The sequence below is a fragment of the Haliaeetus albicilla genome, chromosome W (assembly GCF_947461875.1).
Source record: "Haliaeetus albicilla chromosome W, bHalAlb1.1, whole genome shotgun sequence".
NCBI classification, from domain to species: domain Eukaryota; kingdom Metazoa; phylum Chordata; class Aves; order Accipitriformes; family Accipitridae; genus Haliaeetus; species Haliaeetus albicilla.
In genome coordinates this window covers 37,097,480-37,110,040 of record NC_091515.1, presented here as the reverse complement: position 1 = coordinate 37,110,040, position 12,561 = coordinate 37,097,480, and positions in this window count along the sequence as shown.

Sequence of the window (12,561 nt, the reverse complement as noted above, 5' to 3'; positions counted from 1 at the left end):
TTTGGATCACTGGAAGGAGATAGGGGGACCGCCAGGTGGAAGTGTGGATAAGAAAACTTTAATAAAATATTGCAATCAGTGGTGGCCTTTATATAAGTTAGACGGCGATGAAAAATGGCCCTTTAATGGGACATTGAATTATAACACTTTGTTACAATTGATGTTGTTTCTGAGACGAGAAGGAAAATGGGATGAGGTGATGTACGCAGATATGTTTTTCACTTTAAGAAACCATTCAGAATGGCAGAAAGAATGTGGCATTAATTTGGCCCCACAAGATCCTCTTGTGTTAGCAATGGAAAAGGAGCAGAAAAGGACTACAGGGAAGATGAAGAGATGTTGTTCGGTATGTAGTATAGGACAAAGATGTGTAAAATTGAAGGAAACTGAGGAAAGAATAGAAGATTTTGGTTTTTCACCACCCTTACTACCTCCAACACTCGTAGAAGGTAATTTTACTGACGATACGGGTGTGAAAGAACCTGATGAAGGTACGAGCACGAGAGATTTAGGTTTTACTCCTATTACAGCTTGCACCCGGAGTAAGGTCGGTCCAATAATCCAGGCTCCCTTAAGACAGGCAATAGGAGCTACTGGTCCTACAAGGATTAAAGTGCCATTTACGATGAACGACTTAGATTCATGGAGGGAAATGGTAAAAGGATATCGGGATGATCCTGCGGGAGTTGCTAAAAGATTTGAGTTAATCGTTAAAAATCAAGATCCATATTGGAGAGATATTGATTTGATGTTAGATGCCTTAACTGAAACTGAAAAGCAATTAATAATAAAGAATGCTTGGACTCAGGTCCAAATTCAAATAACTGCTGGGGTTTTGCCCAGAACGGTAGATAATCACGTACTGAGAACAGACCCCAATTAGGAGCCTAATGATGACAGTGATTACCGATTGTTGAAAAAATATCAAGAATGGATAAAGATTGGTATTGAAAATGCAATACCGAAAGCAGTTAATTGGTCAAGTCTGTATGCAGTAAAACAAGGTCAGACTGAAACTCCCACAGAGTTTCTTGATCGGTTAAGAGCAGCTATGCGGAAATTTACTACCTTAGATCCCTTATCTGAAGTAGGAAAACAACAGTTAGTCTCTTTGTTTCTAGGACAATCTTCAGAAGATATAAGGCGAAAGCTTCAGAAACTGAAAGAGCCTGAGATAAGGGACTTAGAGAAATTGATAGAGGAAGCTTGGAGAACGTATCGGAACAGAGAAGGGGATGAGAGACGAAAAATGGGAAAAACTATTGCTGCAGCTACTGTAGCTGCGCTGGGAAAGCAGGACAACTCCCTTTGTGGGAGGGGTCGGGGAACTGGAAGGAGGGGAGGCTCACTCCAGCCCCTAAGATCGGACCAATGTGCTTATTGTAAAGAAATAGGCCATTGGAAAGGACAATGTCCTAAGCTAAGTGGAGCACAAGCTGTCGTAGCCAATGTTACCTCTGGTCAATGAGGGGGACCAGGAGAATCCACCCTAGCGGATCCACTGGTTAAAGTTAAGCTAGGGAAAATAGAATGAGAGGTGGATTTTCTTGTAGATACGGGAGCGTCCTATTCAGTGTTAAATCAAAGGTTGATACCGGAGGATGAAGAGTTTGTGACTGTAGTGGGAGCTACTGGCCAGCAGAAAAAGGCTTATTTCCTAAAACCGCTTAAATATAAATTGGGTAAACAAATAGGAATACATAAATTTCTGTATTTGCCCGGATCTCCAAAATCCTTGTTAGGCCGCGATTTGCTAGAACAATTGGAAGCAGAAATTGTTTTTGAAAAAGGAAAAATGGAATTAAAAATCAAGGAAGACCAGCTAATTAACATTTTAAGCTTGGCATTAATACAAGCTGAACCAAAATTTGAAGTACCTCCAGAAATTGTTGATCAAGTATATCCTGGAGTCTGGGCCTCTGAGGTTCCAGGAAAAGCTAAAAATGCAGCCCCTATAGTAATTAAGCTGAGACCAGGAGAAGAACCTGTCAAAGTTAAGCAATATCCCCTGAAATTAGATGATAGGAAGGGGATCAAGGAAATAATTGACAAGTTTCTACAATATGGAATATTGATTGAGTGTGAATCAGAATATAATACACCTATACTACCAATTAAAAAGGCAGACAGGAAAAGCTATAGGTTAGTCCAAGATCTGAGAGCCATAAATAAGATTACTGAGGATATACATCCAGTAGTCGCGAATCTATATACTTTGTTAACAAAACTAAAAGATAACCAAGTTTGGTTTACCGTGCTGGATTTGAAGGATGCCTTCTTCTGCCTGACCTTAGCCACAGAAAGTCAGAATTTGTTTGCTTTTGAATGGGAGAATCCTGAGTCCGGGAGAAGAACTCAGCTAACATGGACAGTATTACCTCAAGGCTTTAAGAATAGCCCCACTATCTTTGGAAATCAATTGGCGAAAGAGCTTGAAACTTGGGTACCTCTAGACAATGAAGGAATCTTGTTACAATATGTGGATGATCTCTTAATAGCTACTGAAACCAGGGAAAGCTGTATTCGATGGACTGTGAATCTTCTTAATTTTTGGGGTTTAAGTGGATATCGAGTCTCTCAACAGAAAGCCAAGCTGGTTCGACAGTGTGTGACCTACCTGGGACTTGAAATCTCGGGAGGACAACGGGAGCTCGGGACTGAGCGAAAAGAAGCCATTTGCTGAACCCCAGAGCCCCAAACGGTAAAAGAGCTGCGGACCTTTCTGGGAATGACAGGTTGGTGTCGCCTTTGGATATATAATTATGGATTATTGGTAAAGCCGTTATATGAACTGATAAAGAGAGACCAGTCAAAAGTAATTTGGACTGGAGAAACACGAAACGCATTTAAGCAGCTCAAACGAGAACTAATGAGAGCTCCTGCTCTGGGACTGCCGGATGTTTCAAAACCGTTTTGGCTGTTTTCTCATGAGAGACAAGGAATAGCTTTGGGAGTACTAGCACAAAGACTTGGTCCCTATAAACGAGCAGTAGCTTATTTCTCCAAACAACTGGACGAGGTGAGCAAAGGATGGCCTGGCTGCCTTCGAGCTGTTGCAGCAGTTGTTATCAATATTCAAGAGGCCCAAAAGTTTACCATGGGACGGAAAATAACGGTGTTAGTCTCCCATACAGTTTCAGCGGTTTTGGAACAAAAAGGAAGCCATTGGCTCTCGCCCCAGAGATTCTTAAAGTACCAAGCAGTGTTAGTAGAACAAGATGATGTAGAAATTGTAGTTGTTAACATTGTCAATCCAGCCTCTTTTCTTAGTGGAACTTTGGATGAACCAGTGACACATGACTGCATAGAAACAGTAGCTAAGTCATTGCCTTCCGGAACTTCAGCCCAAAAGGTGGAGATAATTGCCCTTACCCGAGCATTGGAATTGGCAAAAGGGAAAAAGATAAACATTTGGACAGATTCTAAATATGCATTTGGAGTAGTTCACGCTCACGGTGCAATTTGGAAGGAACGAGGATTGCTAACTGCTCAAGGAAAGCAAATAAAACATGCAGAAGAAATCTTAAAACTATTAGAAGCCGTGAAGCAACCAGAAAAGGTAGCTATCATGCATTGTCGAGGACACCAAAAGGAAACACAGATCCAGAAATTGGAAATCAACTAGCAGATTATGAGGCTAGACGGGTGGCGGAAGAAGTGGAAGCAGAGACATTATCCTTAATACCAGACGGTAAAATCCAAACTGTAAGTACAAATCAGAAACCAAATTATTCGAAGGAAGACCTAAAATTAATTGAAGATCTGGATGGTAAAGTAGAGTCAGATGGATGGGTTCATTTAGCAGATAATCGTATAGCAATACCATCCAATTTAATATGGACAACAGTTTTAACTGAACATAATAAGACGCATTGGGGAGCGGATGCCCTGTACAAAAACTTAAATCAGAAATTAATAGGATGCAATCTGTATACAATGGTGAAACAAATATCTCAACAGTGTGAAATTTGTTTACGTAATAACCCTAATGTGGCGAATAAAGTAAAGTTGGGGATAATTGGCAAAGGAAATTATCCAGGACAACAGTGGCAAATTGATTTTTCGGAGCTCCCAAGAAAAGGGGGGTACCGATACTTGTTAGTCATGACTGACACATTTTCAGGCTGGCCAGAGGCTCTCCCCTGCCGAACAAACAAAGCAAGAGAAGTAACTAAGATATTGTTGAATGAAATCATTCCTCGTTTTGGAATTCCAGCAACAATATCTTCCGATCGAGGTTCTCATTTTTGTGCCAAAGTAGTACAGCAGGTGAGCAAAACTTTGAAGATAGACTGGCAGTTACATACCCCATATAGACCTCAAGCAAGTGGGCAAGTTGAAAAGATGAATCATTTAATTAAGCAACAGATAGCAAAAATTGGTCAAGAGACTAATCTAACTTGGCCCCAATCTCTTCCCCTGGCATTGCATAGAATGAAAGTGAAACCAAAAACAAAGGAGAATTTAAGTCCCTTTGAAATATTGTATGGGAGACCATATCAATTTCAATTTACAGGAGAAGATTTAACCCAACTGGGTGCAGGGTATTTGTGTGACTACATGGTATCCCTCCAGAAGCAGTTGGAAAATATAAATAAACAAGTTTTAGGAACCAGGGCTAGAGGGTTAGATCAACCAATCCATCCCTTTAAACCGGGTGATTATGTATATGTAAAGATTTTTTCAGGACAACCTCTGGAGGAGAAATGGGACGGACCCTATCAAGTGTTGCTGACGACCTTCACTGCCAAATTTCGGGTGGCTAAAGCAAATTTTTATTATGGTTATAATTTTAATGACTTTAGGAATGATGGTCTGCATTATGATTAAGTGTTTTGTGTGGTGTTGTCAGGGCACGGTAGAAAATTACGAAAGTTGGAAACGAAATAAAATCAGACATCAAGTAGAAACCAGAAAATATTTTACACAGTCTCTCGGAAGTAGTGGAATCCTATAGTTGCAAAAGAATTTGCAAAGGTTTAAAGAAAAGGGGGGATTGATATAGAGAACAAACTGCTAATTGCTTAATGATTGTCTCTCTGTAACTTTACATACCAAAGACTGGTGTTTGTCAAGGATTAAGCCTGTCAGAGACTGGTACTTGGGAGTGATGAACAAGAAGGAACCATGAGCGATCACAAAACTTAATTAAATGTTTGATGAATTTACGATCTTGTTGAGAAGGCACAAGTAGAGGCCTTGCTTGAATAGATAGGGCCAGAAAAGATAAGAACTCCTGCCTTTGTTCTCGTCCTTGTAGATAATTTAGCTTAAACTAACCATATGGTTCTACACCACTAATAAAAACTTAGATAATAAGAGCACTAACAAGCACTGATGTATCAAAACAAGTAAAAGACCATACTGCGCAGAATCACCTGAGGAGGGTCAAATAGCGGACAAGTGAGGAAGACTATGGAAGACCACCAGAGGACTCCTGAAGACCACCAGAGACCTTCAATGCGCCTGCGTAAAGGACATTTGCATATGCTCATAGTTTCCCGGGAAACTAATGAATATGTATAACATTTCTCAGAAATCTAGTGAATATGTATGTAGAACATGTACTTAGCCTGCACAATTAGACCCGACGGTGTGCACGATAGGTGGAGCGATCCCCCGTGCATCCAGCGCTGCCAATAAAGAATATCTACTTAATAGTTAATCAAACTATTGAGTTAATTTCTTTGAATCACTAGCATTTTGATTATATTCTAAAATTGGTTTTATCTTCTTTAATAAGATTTTATACATATTTAAATATTCATTAATTAGTACTGACAATATCTTAGTTTATACCAACAGCATCAAAGATGATTTAGGTAGTAAGCTCCCTTCAATTAACTAAAAAAAGCTTTAATCAGAGAGCATATAAATGCAACCAGGTTGTGATGGGTTGACCCTGGCTGGACGCCAGGTGCCCATCAAAGCCGTTCTATCACTCCCCCCTCCTCAGTTGGACAGGGGAGAGAAAAAATATAACAAAGTGCTCGTGGGTCAAGATAAGGACAGGAGAGATCACTCACCAATTACCATCACAGGCAAAACAGACTTAGCTTGGGGAAAATTAACTCAATTTATTACCAATCAACCAGAGTAGGGTAATAAGAAATAAAACCAAATCTCAAAACACCTTCCCTCCACCACTCCCTTCTTCACCGGCACAGCTTCACTCCCGGATTCTCTACCTAACCCCCCCAGCAGCGCAGGGGGATGGGGAATGGGTTTTATGGTCAGTTCATCACACGTTATCTCTGCCACTTCATCTTCTTCTGGGGCAGGACTCCTCACACTCTTCCCCTGCTCCAGCGTGGGGTCCCTCCCATGGGAGACAGTCCTCCACGAACTTCTCCAATGTGAGTCCTTCCCACGGGCTGCAGTTCTTCATGAACTGCTCCAGCATGGGTCCCTTCCATAGGATGCAGTCCTTCAGGAGCACACTGCTCCAGCATGGGTCCCCCGCGGGGTCACAAGTCCTGCCAGACAACCTGCTCTGTGGGCTCATCTCTCCACAGATCCGCAGGTCCTGCCAGGAGCCTGCTCCAGTGCGGGCTTCCCACAGGGTCACAGCCTTCTTTGGGCATCCACCTGCTCCGGCGTGGGGTCCTCCACGGGCTGCAGGGGATGTTACGGATGCACACACACTCAAATCCAACAGGTGTTAAAGCTCAGATTTATTCTTCAGCAAAAGTTAGTTAGAACTCCAGTAACAGTAGTGAACTACAGGCTCAATGGTGTAAGGGGAATTATTACTACACAGGCGACTTAAGAATCCTTGAGATTTAAAAGTGATGACTCAAAATGCACATATCACTCACCTAAAAGATGAGGGCTCTCTCCCTTGAGGAGTTACCTTGGGCGGTGCCCCAACCCAAGGGGGAGTCCCCGACTGCAGACCCGCTGCTCCAAGGAGGACTGATTCCAACATGTCCTCTGGTGGGACCCCATTTATACCCTTGTCGAATCTGATCTGTGGTCATTTTAAGCCCTGTTGGCCAAGAAGGTCACCTCAGTGTACCTGGCACGTCTCGATTGGCCAGTTCAAATTTCAACCTGCGGCCTCTAGGGTTTAGGTTTTTTTTTTTCCTTCCCCTTCTCCCTGCCTGGAGAAGTTTCGTTTCCTGCTGGCGGGATGGGGGGGGAGTGTACTGCCACAGGGGAATCTCTGCTCCAGCGCCTGGAGCACCTCCTCCCCCTCCTTCTCCACTGACCTTGGTGTCTGCAGGGTTGTTTCTCTTACATGTTCTCACTCCTCTCTTCCAGCTGCCGTTTCTGTGTGCCCTGCAACTTTTTTTCCTTCTTACATATGTTATCACAGAGGTGCTACCACTGTCGCTGATTGGCTTGGCCTTGGCCAGCAGCAGGTCCATCTTGGAGCCGGCTGGTATTGGCTCTATTGGACGTAGGGGAAGCTTCTAGCAGCTTCTCACTGAAGCCACCCCTGTAACCCCCCCCCCAGCTACCAAAACCTTGCCATGCAAACCCAATACACAAGTTTAACAGGTTTAAACAGTTCCACATATATAGAGACACTTGAGGTCCTTGTAGCTTTTTTATATATCTAATGAAACCACAATAAGTCTGTTCCAAAGATTTTTACCAGAAGAAGGCACTGCTGATTCCAGGCACCATAGGTAGAATAACCTACTCCTGCTGCATTTGGAGACACTTTTACTTATTACAGTAACTTCTATTAATTAAAAAATAGCTTTCCTCAATTCTTTAAATTCATTTAATGATTACATTTCTCTTTAAATGTATACATTCATATAAATGTATAGTAATATTATTCTCTTTCTCTGTTATATTCCTATCCCATTCTCAATCTAATTTCTGCCCTTCAGACACTATATCTATATTTAGGGAGAGACAGAAATGCCAAATGCCTCTCAGCATAGTCTCGTATCAGAAAGCTGTCTGCTACAAACATTCAGAAGATGTAATGTGAGGCTCTTTCCTGCTCTTTGCAGTTCATGCTTTTGCAACTGACCCATACTGACTAAGGAGAGAGACTAGGATGCAAAGTATAGAACTGCAAGATTAATTCTTTATTCATGTGCATGAGGTGTCCCATGCAAATTGGGGACCCTGAATGCAGTTTTACACATGGTTCTTATATCTTTCAAGTGTTCAGATACAATACGATTTAACCAATCACTACTTAACACACACATACCAATGTTTTGCAAAGCAACTATAATTCTATGGCATCATCATCCATCTGCTTCTTTCTTGATCTAGACATCCCTGGAGTCAGCCTTGCTACAGTTACTTATCTATGATGCCAGATAATGGTGATGTACTTAAGGAGTGATGTACTTCAGAAGACCACAAAGGTCTTGTGAAATAAGATACCCTTTGTATACACAAGGCATGCCGTGCTAATGACTGTGCCCCTGAAGAAGAAATAAAAGACTGATAAGAAGGGAACATCCTACCCCAGGAGGCACCTAAAAGTTGAAAAATTGCTAAAAGCCATGAAGTCAGCAAAAAATCTTTGATAACTGGAGGAAAGGTAAAGGCGGCAGGGGGAGATCCCGACCACTGATTCAAAGAAATTAACTCAATAGTTTGATTAACTATTAAGTAGGTATTCTTTATTGGCAGCGCTGGATGCACGGGGGATCGCTCCACCTATCGTGCACACCGTCGGGTCTAATTGTGCAGGCTAAGTACATGTTCTACATACATATTCACTAGATTTCTGAGAAATGTTATACATATTCATTAGTTTCCCGGGAAACTATGAGCATATGCAAATGTCCTTTACGCAGGCGCATTGAAGGTCTCTGGTGGTCTTCAGGAGTCCTCTGGTGGTCTTCCATAGTCTTCCTCACTTGTCCGCTATTTGACCCTCCTCAGGTGATTCTGCGCAGTATGGTCTTTTACTTGTTTTGATACATCAGTGCTTGTTAGTGCTCTTATTATCTAAGTTTTTATTAGTGGTGTAGAACCATATGGTTAGTTTAAGCTAAATTATCTACAAGGACGAGAACAAAGGCAGGAGTTCTTATCTTTTCTGGCCCTATCTATTCAAGCAAGGCCTCTACTTGTGCCTTCTCAACAAGATCGTAAATTCATCAAACATTTAATTAAGTTTTGTGATCGCTCATGGTTCCTTCTTGTTCATCACTCCCAAGTACCAGTCTCTGACAGGCTTAATCCTTGACAAACACCAGTCTTTGGTATGTAAAGTTACAGAGAGACAATCATTAAGCAATTAGCAGTTTGTTCTCTATATCAATCCCCCCTTTTCTTTAAACCTTTGCAAATTCTTTTGCAACTATAGGATTCCACTACTTCCGAGAGACTGTGTAAAATATTTTCTGGTTTCTACTTGATGTCTGATTTTATTTCGTTTCCAACTTTCGTAATTTTCTACCGTGCCCTGACAACACCACACAAAACACTTAATCATAATGCAGACCATCATTCCTAAAGTCATTAAAATTATAACCATAATAAAAATTTGCTTTAGCCACCCGAAATTTGGCAGTGAAGGTCGTCAGCAACACTTGATAGGGTCCGTCCCATTTCTCCTCCAGAGGTTGTCCTGAAAAAATCTTTACATATACATAATCACCCGGTTTAAAGGGATGGATTGGTTGATCTAACCCTCTAGCCCTGGTTCCTAAAACTTGTTTATTTATATTTTCCAACTGCTTCTGGAGGGATACCATGTAGTCACACAAATACCCTGCACCCAGTTGGGTTAAATCTTCTCCTGTAAATTGAAATTGATATGGTCTCCCATACAATATTTCAAAGGGACTTAAATTCTCCTTTGTTTTTGGTTTCACTTTCATTCTATGCAATGCCAGGGGAAGAGATTGGGGCCAAGTTAGATTAGTCTCTTGACCAATTTTTGCTATCTGTTGCTTAATTAAATGATTCATCTTTTCAACTTGCCCACTTGCTTGAGGTCTATATGGGGTATGTAACTGCCAGTCTATCTTCAAAGTTTTGCTCACCTGCTGTACTACTTTGGCACAAAAATGAGAACCTCGATCGGAAGATATTGTTGCTGGAATTCCAAAACGAGGAATGATTTCATTCAACAATATCTTAGTTACTTCTCTTGCTTTGTTTGTTCGGCAGGGGAGAGCCTCTGGCCAGCCTGAAAATGTGTCAGTCATGACTAACAAGTATCGGTACCCCCCTTTTCTTGGGAGCTCCGAAAAATCAATTTGCCACTGTTGTCCTGGATAATTTCCTTTGCCAATTATCCCCAACTTTACTTTATTCGCCACATTAGGGTTATTACGTAAACAAATTTCACACTGTTGAGATATTTGTTTCACCATTGTATACAGATTGCATCCTATTAATTTCTGATTTAAGTTTTTGTACAGGGCATCCGCTCCCCAATGCGTCTTATTATGTTCAGTTAAAACTGTTGTCCATATTAAATTGGATGGTATTGCTATACGATTATCTGCTAAATGAACCCATCCATCTGACTCTACTTTACCATCCAGATCTTCAATTAATTTTAGGTCTTCCTTCGAATAATTTGGTTTCTGATTTGTACTTACAGTTTGGATTTTACCGTCTGGTATTAAGGATAATGTCTCTGCTTCCACTTCTTCCGCCACCCGTCTAGCCTCATAATCTGCTAGTTGATTTCCAATTTCTGGATCTGTGTTTCCTTTTGGTGTCCTCGACAATGCATGATAGCTACCTTTTCTGGTTGCTTCACGGCTTCTAATAGTTTTAAGATTTCTTCTGCATGTTTTATTTGCTTTCCTTGAGCAGTTAGCAATCCTCGTTCCTTCCAAATTGCACCGTGAGCGTGAACTACTCCAAATGCATATTTAGAATCTGTCCAAATGTTTATCTTTTTCCCTTTTGCCAATTCCAATGCTCGGGTAAGGGCAATTATCTCCACCTTTTGGGCTGAAGTTCCGGAAGGCAATGACTTAGCTACTGTTTCTATGCAGTCATGTGTCACTGGTTCATCCAAAGTTCCACTAAGAAAAGAGGCTGGATTGACAATGTTAACAACTACAATTTCTACATCATCTTGTTCTACTAACACTGCTTGGTACTTTAAGAATCTCTGGGGCGAGAGCCAATGGCTTCCTTTTTGTTCCAAAACCGCTGAAACTGTATGGGAGACTAACACCGTTATTTTCCGTCCCATGGTAAACTTTTGGGCCTCTTGAATATTGATAACAACTGCTGCAACAGCTCGAAGGCAGCCAGGCCATCCTTTGCTCACCTCGTCCAGTTGTTTGGAGAAATAAGCTACTGCTCGTTTATAGGGACCAAGTCTTTGTGCTAGTACTCCCAAAGCTATTCCTTGTCTCTCATGAGAAAACAGCCAAAACGGTTTTGAAACATCCGGCAGTCCCAGAGCAGGAGCTCTCATTAGTTCTCGTTTGAGCTGCTTAAATGCGTTTCGTGTTTCTCCAGTCCAAATTACTTTTGACTGGTCTCTCTTTATCAGTTCATATAACGGCTTTACCAATAATCCATAATTATATATCCAAAGGCGACACCAACCTGTCATTCCCAGAAAGGTCCGCAGCTCTTTTACCGTTTGGGGCTCTGGGGTTCAGCAAATGGCTTCTTTTCGCTCAGTCCCGAGCTCCCGTTGTCCTCCCGAGATTTCAAGTCCCAGGTAGGTCACACACTGTCGAACCAGCTTGGCTTTCTGTTGAGAGACTCGATATCCACTTAAACCCCAAAAATTAAGAAGATTCACAGTCCATCGAATACAGCTTTCCCTGGTTTCAGTAGCTATTAAGAGATCATCCACATATTGTAACAAGATTCCTTCATTGTCTAGAGGTACCCAAGTTTCAAGCTCTTTCGCCAATTGATTTCCAAAGATAGTGGGGCTATTCTTAAAGCCTTGAGGTAATACTGTCCATGTTAGCTGAGTTCTTCTCCCGGACTCAGGATTCTCCCATTCAAAAGCAAACAAATTCTGACTTTCTGTGGCTAAGGTCAGGCAGAAGAAGGCATCCTTCAAATCCAGCACGGTAAACCAAACTTGGTTATCTTTTAGTTTTGTTAACAAAGTATATAGATTCGCGACTACTGGATGTATATCCTCAGTAATCTTATTTATGGCTCTCAGATCTTGGACTAACCTATAGCTTTTCCTGTCTGCCTTTTTAATTGGTAGTATAGGTGTATTATATTCTGATTCACACTCAATCAATATTCCATATTGTAGAAACTTGTCAATTATTTCCTTGATCCCCTTCCTATCATCTAATTTCAGGGGATATTGCTTAACTTTGACAGGTTCTTCTCCTGGTCTCAGCTTAATTACTATAGGGGCTGCATTTTTAGCTTTTCCTGGAACCTCAGAGGCCCAGACTCCAGGATATACTTGATCAACAATTTCTGGAGGTACTTCAAATTTTGGTTCAGCTTGTATTAATGCCAAGCTTAAAATGTTAATTAGCTGGTCTTCCTTGATTTTTAATTCCATTTTTCCTTTTTCAAAAACAATTTCTGCTTCCAATTGTTCTAGCAAATCGCGGCCTAACAAGGATTTTGGAGATCCGGGCAAATACAGAAATTTATGTATTCCTATTTGTTTACCCA